Source organism: Prunus avium, chromosome 3 (genome assembly GCF_965620075.1).
Source record: "Prunus avium chromosome 3, drPruAviu1.hap1.1, whole genome shotgun sequence".
Lineage (NCBI taxonomy): Eukaryota > Viridiplantae > Streptophyta > Magnoliopsida > Rosales > Rosaceae > Prunus > Prunus avium.
The window spans coordinates 23740629-23748759 of NC_142286.1; positions in this window are offsets into that span (position 1 = coordinate 23740629).

An 8131-nucleotide genomic window follows, 5' to 3' on the forward strand; every position below is an offset into this window, starting at 1 on the left:
ATACACCAACCCCTCCGATTAGGAACGAACTGCCGTTGAACTTGAATTGTCCAATTTGGAACTCCTATTGATTTCGGATCGAGCCCAAAACGTGGGCAACATCATAATATGGTGGGAGGAGTCATTTGGTGAGTTTTGAGTGAAATCCAATCGCTAGAAGTGTGGAATACACCAACCACTCCAATTAGGAACGAACTGCCGTTGAACTTGAATTGTCTAATTTCTAAGACCTATTGATTTCGGATCGAGCCCCAAACTTGGGCAACATCATAATATGGTGGGAGGAGTCATTTGGTGAGTTTTGAGTGAAATCCAATCGCTAGAAGTATGGAATACACCAACCACTCCAATTAGGAACGAACTGCCGTTGAACTTGAATTGTCCAATTTCTCACACCTATTGATTTCGGATCGAGCCCAAAACTTGGGCAACATCATAATATGGTGAGAGGAGTCATTTGGTGAGTTTTGAGTGAAATCCAATTGCTAGAAGTATGGAATACACCAACCACTGCTATTAGGAACGAACTGCCGTTGAACTTGAATTGTCCAATTTCTCACACCTATTGATTTCGGATCGAACCCAAAACTTGGGCAACATCATAATATGGTGGGAGGAGTCATTTGGTTAGTTTTGAGTGAAATCCAATCGCTAGAAGTATGGAATACACCAACCACTCCAATTAGGAACGAACTGCCGTTGAACTTGAATTGTCCAATTTCTCACACCTATTGATTTCAGATCGAGCCCGAAACTTGGGCTACATCATAATATGGTGGGAGGAGTCATTTGGTGAGTTTTGAGTGAAATCCAATCGCTAGAAGTATGGAATACACCAACCACTCCAATTAGGAACGAACTTCCGTTGAACTTGAATTGTCCAATTTGTCACACCTATTGATTTCGGATCGAGCGCAAAACTTGGGCAACATCATAATATGGTGGGAGGAGTCATTTGGTGAGTTTTGAGTGAAATCCAATTGCTAGAAGTAAGGAATACACCAACCACTGCTATTAGGAACGAACTGCCGTTGAACTTGAATTGTCCAATGTGGAACACCTATTGATTTCGGATCGAGCCCAAAACTTGGGCAACATCATAATATGGTGAGAGGAGTCATTTGGTGAGTTTTAAGTGAAATCCAATCGCTAGAAGCGAGGAATACACCAACCACTCCAATTTGGAACGAACTGCCGTTGAAATTGAATTGTCCAAATTGTCACACCTATTGATTTCGGATTGAGCCCAAAACTTGGGCAACATCATAATATGGTGGGAGGAGACATTTGGTGACTTTTGAGTGAAATCCATTCGCTAGAAGTATGGATTACACCAACCACTCCGATTAGGAACGAACTGCCGTTGAACTTGAATTGTCCAATTTGGAACACCTATTGATTTCGGATCGAGCCCAAAACTTGGGCAACATCATAATATGGTGGGAGGAGTCATTTGGTGAGTTTTGAGTGAAATCGAATCGCTAGAAGTATGGAATACACCAACCACTCCAATTAGGAACGAACTTCCGTTGAAATTGAATTGTCCAAATTGTCACACCTATTGATTTCGGATTGAGCCCAAAACTTGGGCAACATCATAATATGGTGGGAGGAGACATTTGGTGACTTTTGAGTGAAATCCATTCGCTAGAAGTATGGATTACACCAACCACTCCGATTAGGAACGAACTGCCGTTGAACTTGAATTGTCCAATTTCTCACACCTATTGATTTCGGATCGAACCCAAAACTTGGGCAACATCATAATATGGTGGGAGGAGTCATTTGGTTAGTTTTGAGTGAAATCCAATCGCTAGAAGTATGGAATACACCAACCACTCCAATTAGGAACGAACTGCCGTTGAACTTGAATTGTCCAATTTCTTACACCTATTGATTTCAGATCGAGCCCGAAACTTGGGCAACATCATAATATGGTGGGAGGAGTCATTTGGTGAGTTTTGAGTGAAATCCAATCGCTAGAAGTATGGAATACACCAACCACTCCAATTAGGAACGAACTGCCGTTGAACTTGAATTGTTCAATTTCTCACGCCTATTGATTTCGGATCGAGCCCAAAACTTGGGCAACAACATAATATGGTGGGAGGAGTCATTTGGTGAGTTTTGAGTGAAATCGAATCGCTAGAAGTATGGAATACACCAACCACTCCAATTAGGAACGAACTTCCGTTGAAATTGAATTGTCCAATTTGTCACACCTATTGATTTCGGATCGAGCGTAAAACTTGGGCAACATCATAATATGGTGGGAGGAGTCATTTGGTGAGTTTTGAGTGAAATCCAATCGCTAGAAGTATGGAATACACCAACCACTGCTATTAGGAACGAACTGTAGTTGAACTTGAATTGTCCAATGTGGAACACCTATTGATTTCGGATCGAGCCCAAAACTTGGGCAACATCATAATATGGTGAGAGGAGTCATTTGGTGAGTTTTGAGTGAAATCCAGTCGCTAGAAGCAAGGAATACACCAACCACTCCAATTTGGAACGAACTGCCGTTGAACTTGAATTGTCCAATTTCTCACACCTATTGATTTCGGATCGAGCCCCAAAGTTTTGGCTACATCACAATATGGTGGGAGGAGTCATTTGGTGAGTTTTGAGTGAAATCGAATCGCTAGAAGTATGGAATACACCAACCACTCCAATTAGGAACGAACTTCCGTTGAAATTGAATTGTCCAAATTGTCACACCTATTGATTTCGGATTGAGCCCAAAACATGGGCAACATCATAATATGGTGGGAGGAGTCATTTGGTGACTTTTGAGTGAAATCCATTCGCTATAAGTATGGATTACACCAACCACTCCGATTAGAAACGAACTGCCGTTGAACTTGAATTGTCCAATTTCTCACACCTATTGATTTCGGATCGAGCCCAAAACTTGGGCAACATCATAATATGGTGGGAGGAGTCATTTGGTTAGTTTTGAGTGAAATCCAATCGCTAGAAGTATGGAATACACCAACCACTCCAATTAGGAACGAACTGTCGTTGAAATTGATTTGACCAATTTCTCACACCTATTGATTTCGGATTGAGCCCAAAACTTGGGCAACGTCATAATATGGTGGGAGGAGTCATTTGGGGAGTTTTGAGTGAAATCCAATCGCTAGAAGTATGGAATACACCAACCACTCCAATTAGGGACGAACTGCCGTTGAACTTGAATTGTCCAATTTCTCACACCTATTGATTTCGGATCGAGCCCAAAACTTGGGCAACATCATAATATGGTGGGAGGAGTAATTTGGTGAGTTTTGAGTGAAATCCAATCGCTATAGGTATGGAATACACCAACCACTCCGATTAGGAACGAACTGTCGTTGAACTTGAATTGTCCAATTTCTCACACCTATTGATTTCGGATCGAGCCCAAAACTTGGGCAACATCATAATATGGTGGGAGGAGTCATTTGGTTAGTTTTGAGTGAAATCCAATCGCTAGAAGTATGGAATACACCCACCCCTCCAATTAGGAACGAACTTCCGTTGAACTTGCATTGTCCAATTTGTCACACCTATTGATTTCGGATCGAGCCCAAAACTTGGGCAACAACATAATATGGTGGGAGGAGTCATTTGGTGAGTTTTGAGTGAAATCGAATCGCTAGAAGTATGGAATACACCAACCACTCCAATTAGGAACGAACTTCCGTTGAAATTGAATTGTCCAAATTGTCACACCTATTGATTTCGGATTGAGCCCAAAACATGGGCAACATCATAATATGGTGGGAGGAGTCATTTGGTGACTTTTGAGTGAAATCCATTCGCTATAAGTATGGATTACACCAACCACTCCGATTAGGAACGAACTGCCGTTGAACTTGAATTGTCCAATTTCTCACACCTATTGATTTCGGATCGAGCCCAAAACTTGGGCAACATCATAATATGGTGGGAGGAGTCATTTGGTTAGTTTTGAGTGAAATCCAATCGCTAGAAGTATGGAATACACCAACCACTCCAATTAGGAACGAACTGTCGTTGAAATTGATTTGACCAATTTATCACACCTATTGATTTCGGATCGAGCCCAAAACTTGGGCAACGTCATAATATGGTGGGAGGAGTCATTTGGGGAGTTTTGAGTGAAATCCAATCGCTAGAAGTATGGAATACACCAACCACTCCAATTAGGAACGAACTGCCGTTGAACTTGAATTGTCCAATTTCTCACACCTATTGATTTCGGATCGAGCCCAAAACTTGGGCAACATCATAATATGGTGGGAGGAGTAATTTGGTGAGTTTTGAGTGAAATCCAATCGCTATAGGTATGGAATACACCAACCACTCCGATTAGGAACGAACTGTCGTTGAACTTGAATTGTCCAATTTCTCACACCTATTGATTTCGGATCGAGCCCAAAACTTGGGCAACATCATAATATGGTGGGAGGAGTCATTTGGTTAGTTTTGAGTGAAATCCAATCGCTAGAAGTATGGAATACACCCACCCCTCCAATTAGGAACGAACTTCCGTTGAACTTGAATTGTCCAATTTGTCACACCTATTGATTTCGGATCGAGCCCAAAACTTGGGCAACAACATAATATGGTGGGAGGAGTCATTTGGTGAGTTTTGAGTGAAATCCAATCGCTAGAAGTATGGAATACACCAACCACTCCAATTAGGAACGAACTGCCGTTGAACTTGAATTGTCCAATTTCTCACACCCATTAATTTCAGACCGAGCCCCAAACTTGGGCAACATCATAATATGGTGGGAGGAGTCATTTGGTGAGTTTTGAGTGAAATCCAATCGCTATAAATAATACACCAACCACTCCAATTAGGAACGAATTGCCGTTGAACTTGAATTGTCCAATTTGGAACACCTATTTATTTCGGATCCAGCCCAAATCTTGGGCAACATCATAATGTGGTGGGAGGAGTCATTTGGTGCGTTTTGAGTGAAATCCAATCGCTAGAAGTATGGAATACACCAACCACTCCGATTAGGAACGAACTGCCGTTGAACTTGAATTTTCCAATTTCTCACACCTATTGATTTCGGATTGAGCCCAAAACTTGGGCAACATCATAATATGGTGGGTGGAGTCATTTGGTGAGTTTTGAGTGAAATCCAATCGCTAGAAGTATGAAATACACCAACCACTCCAATTAGGAATGAACTGCCGTTGAACTTGAATTGTCCAATTTCTCACACCTATTGATTTCGGATCAAGCCCCAAACTTGGGCAACATCATAATATGGTGGGAGGAGTCGTTTGGTGAGTTTTGAGTGAAATCCAATCGCTAGAAGTATGGAATACACCAACCACTCCATTTAGGAACAAACTGCCGTTGACCTTGCATTGTCCAATTTGTCACACCTATTGATTTCGGATCGAGCCCAAAACTTGGGCAACATCATAATATGGTGGGAGGAGTCATTTCGTGAGTTTTGAGTGAAATCCAATCGCTAGAAGTATGGAATACACCAACCACTCCAATTAGGAACGAACTGCCGTTGAACTTGAATTTTCCAATTTCTCACACCTATTGATTTCGGATTGAGCCCAAAACTTGGGCAACATCATAATATGGTGGGTGGAGTCATTTGGTGAGTTTTGAGTGAAATCCAATCGCTAGAAGTATGAAATACACCAACCACTCCAATTAGGAACGAACTGCCGTTGAACTTGAATTGTCCAATTTGGAACACCTATTTATTTCGGATCGAGCCCAAAACTTGGGCAACAACATAATATGGTGGGAGGAGTCATGTTGCGTAGATTTCAGCTGCACCAAAATGGATTCAGCTGCATTCTCAACTTGTGATACTCGCAAGTGCACAAACCGTTGGTAGTTTAGCGTATGTAAGTGCGAGGTCGATTCCACAGGGATTGGTGATTGAATGATCCAATTTAGTTTCCCTACACAAAACAGAAATGAAAAAAGAAAGGAAATAAGTAAAACAAGGAAGAAAGAAATAACTAACTCAAGCAGATAAGTTCCCAAGTTCAATTAAATTAATGGATTGATTCTAGCTAAAGTATGATTAAGCCATGGTGTGTGGTCATAACCTTGTGTTCCTAATTCCCTAATTTGATCATTTGTTGTCTAACCTAAAATTAAGCATTAGGAACCCTTTAAGCATAGAAGAACAATTTAAACAACCAAGCATGTATCTAATCCCTGTTGTCGAATGTCCATACATACTCTTCCTATTCATAGTTCAATTCGAATTAAAGCATGGTGTATACTCTTAATTCAAACCAAGATAGCTAACATGCAGGCCTAAATGGTGATCAATCATTCAAACTAGCATATTAACTTATAAGCATAATGAATAAGAACAAAAACCATAATTGAAACTTGGAAACTAATTAAACTTGAATACTTAAGAAAGAATGTACATTACAAGAAAAATAAATTACAACTAAGAAAACATTAAAGAAAGCTAGAATTGAGAACTAGAAAGGAAAACTAAGAGAATTTGAGGGAGAGAAGGGAAGGGAGCTCTAGAGAAGTGTTTGAGAGCTCCCCCCCTTGGGGTGTGTTTACAAGCTTGGGAAACCTCACTATTTATAGGCCTAAGGAAGATGAAAATCTGAATTCAATATGGCTAATGCATACAACACTTGTTTTATAAAATCTGAAATGATTGATGCACTTGTATTAGAAAATTTGAATTGGTTGATGCACTTCACCAATAAATCCCACCAGCAGCCCTAGCTCATCTTCATGTCACCATGACCAAGCTTCCAACCAGCTCAATAGCTCATGCCTAGCTCACCATGACCAAGCTTCCAACCAGAAACAATAGCTCATCCTGAGGTCAGCATGACCAGCAACTTCAAGGGCTTACGAATTGGGCTTCCCTTAATCAAATTAAGACTTTAAGCACTCAAACTTGAAGTTCAGAATGTCTTCTTTCCAGCCATATATCATTTGGGCCAATCCAAGGTCGGAGAAGGAAGTTAAGGCCAAAACAAATTGCTAACTCATTTTGCGCGCTGATAAAATCCATCCTGAGCATGGCTCTGTGTTTTCTAGGTAACAGACTCCATATTTATCCAATGGGGCTGAATTTTGGATATGTTATAGTACACACCCATTGGAACAACGTTCATGAAGAATGCGGCCTCATCCGAGCTGTGTAGGTTGCTGAAACAAATATTGCAATGTGACCTACGGAACTGGTATGGCAAGGGGCTGTAGCCAAAATGAGTTTGTCTTTAAGCTCTTCATCCATTCATCCAAATTAGGCCTTAACATGCTTGAATTGCATGAATTATGCTCTCTTGCTCTATTTGCCTACAAAACACACAAAGGGAGGCAAATAACTCAGAATTATAGGAAACTAAGCAAAAGAAGTAAGTAAATAGGGCATGTATATGTATGAAATTATGAGCTTAACAAGTCATTTGGTGAGTTTTGAGTGAAATCCAATCGCTAGAAGTATGGAATACACCAACCAGTCCAATTAGGAACGAACTGCTGTTGAACTTGAATTGTCCAATTTCTCACACCTATTGATTTCGGATCGAGCCCAAAACTTGGGCAACATCATAATATGGTGGGAGGAGTCATTTGGGGTGTTTTGAGTGAAATCCAATCGCTAGATGTATGGAATACACCAACCACTCTCATGAGGAACGAACTGCCGTTCAACTTGAATTGTCCAATTTCTCACAACTATTGATTTCGGATCGAACCCCAAACTTGTGCAACATCATAATATGGTGGGAGGAGTCATTTGGTGAGTTTTGAGTGAAATCCAATCGCTAGAAGTATGGAATACACCAACCACTCCAATTAGGAACGAACTGCCGTTGAACCTGAATTGTCCAATTTCTAACACCTATTGATTTCGGATCGAGCCCAAAACTTGGGCAACATCATAATATGGTGGGAGGAGTCGTTTGGTGAGTTTTGAGTGAAATCCAATCGCTAGAAGTATGGAATACACCAACGACTCCAATTAGGAACGAACTGCCGTTGAACTTGAATTGTTCAATTTCTCACGCCTATTGATTTCGGATCGAGCCCCAAACTTGGGCAACATCATAATATGGTGGGAGGAGTCATTTGGTGAGTTTTGAGTGAAATCCAATCGCTAGAAGTATGGAATACACCAACCACTCC